Source organism: Pieris brassicae, chromosome 6 (assembly GCF_905147105.1).
Source record: "Pieris brassicae chromosome 6, ilPieBrab1.1, whole genome shotgun sequence".
NCBI lineage: Eukaryota > Metazoa > Arthropoda > Insecta > Lepidoptera > Pieridae > Pieris > Pieris brassicae.
Window position 1 is genome coordinate 13,898,265 of NC_059670.1, and position 1,812 is coordinate 13,900,076.

The window sequence follows — 1,812 nt, forward strand, 5'->3', positions numbered from 1 at the left end:
CCACGTAGTCCTGGATTGCGAGGCTGTGGCTAATCAACGTACAAAAATCCTCGGAACAGTGAGGAAGCCTGTGTGCCCGGGAGACTTCTGGGCTTCTGGAAAGAGTTAGGCTGGCTAAATTAGCCAGGACTAAACGCACAACGGATCTCTACGTCCTTCGTTCCACATATAAGCGTATTTTAATGCAGTTTTTGCCGTGCACCACCACTATATAAAACCAGCTGCTACTAAAGTATTTCAAACCAATTCGACTTAGGGTCCTTCAAGAAAATGCCGTACCAATTCTTAAAAGGCCGGTGTCGCACTCACGTTCCCTCTGGCATTGAGAGTGATGGACACTCAGGCAGCGGTATCAGTTAACATCAGGTGAGCCTCCTGCTCCTGTTCAAAATAAAGAAAATGTGTGCGTGTACCAGTGTACACACGTAAGAAGGGAGACTTCTTTATGACCTTCTTTTTCGAAAAATGGTCTACAATATGCAAGTATACAGAAATTGGTTACATAAAGTTTAACAAAAGGCTTTTATTATCATAGACATGAATACAAAAAATACAATTATTTCATTTTACCTTATTACTACTAAGATTATTACAGAATTTCATTCATTGTAATAGAATTATTACTATCATTGTTATCGTTATTATATATTTTTGTTATTAATGGCTTCGAACCTCTTGGAATCAACCGTGGTAGGGACAAGAAAAATATGGCGTGTAACGGAAAAATGTGACGATAATTTATTTTAAGACGCTGATAAAGAAGTTACACTACAATTTTTTTTATCTCGCAATAAGGTCACTAGTAACGAACATTACGTGCAAAAAATACTTGATTATACTAATGTTGCATTATACGTAATGTCCTCAATATCATTACCTTAACTAAATAAACAGAATAAGGATCATATTAGCTGATTGCAAAGGCGGTCATTATTGTTCATTATGTTAAGACGGATTTGTAATTAGATAATCAATTTATTTTATTTACGATTTATCTTACAATATATGCAATTAACAATGAGCAGTGTTGGTCTAGTGGCTTTAGCGTGGGATTCTCTTACCTGAGGTTGTAGGTTCGATCTCCGGCTGTGCATCAATTTTATTTCTTCATATATGCGCATATACTATTTAAGAACAATTTTGGGTTATGCAGTAACAATTTAATAATATGGCATTGAAGGCTATCACCGACACTGAAATCATGAGAATGAGCTTAGAAAAATCACTCTAAAATTTGCCCTTGTCGTAAAATACAAAATCTACAGCAAAATGTCATTAAAATGACCATGCAGTGGATGCGATTTCAATTAATTGACAATAAAGTAATTTTGCAAATTTTAACGTAGATAAATATACATATCTTTTATAGTTTAAATAACCACTTAACCAATAAGATTGTAGTGCTATTTACTTACAGATATATTAAGAATACAAAACTATGTTTCAACTCTGCGTGCGGACAAAAAATGCCGATAGGCTAATTACCAAGTTTCTGAGTAGGTATTTTATGGCACTACCCTATGAGGTCAGTAGAATTACAAAACAGCAATAGACCAGCAAACATCTTGAACATTAAATAAGGCAATGGGGGATAGTATGCACAGCGCGGGACACAAACGTCAACTGATTTCCAATCAGACCAATCACGCGACACATCACTCTCCCGCCGCCGCGCACCACCTCGCTTTGGGTCCAGCTTGTCAGTGGTTAGACTGGTCCCGGATCCTCCTTTTGGATCCGAGGACGTATACCACATGCCTCCTCCACGTGATGTTTATTTAATAACTGTTTACCATTTATCTTTTACTTTAG

At 36.8% G+C, this 1,812-nt stretch overlaps 1 long non-coding RNA gene across 1 annotated transcript; it reads right to left on the reverse strand.

Annotated features, from left to right (window-relative positions):
• Positions 1-333: 333 nt before the first annotated feature.
• LOC123711427 lies at positions 334-1,812 on the reverse strand. Its single transcript, XR_006753953.1, has 3 exons — positions 1,416-1,812; positions 1,062-1,193; positions 334-381 (listed from the first exon to the last, which is right to left on the reverse strand). It is a non-coding gene; the product is annotated as an uncharacterized LOC123711427 (long non-coding RNA).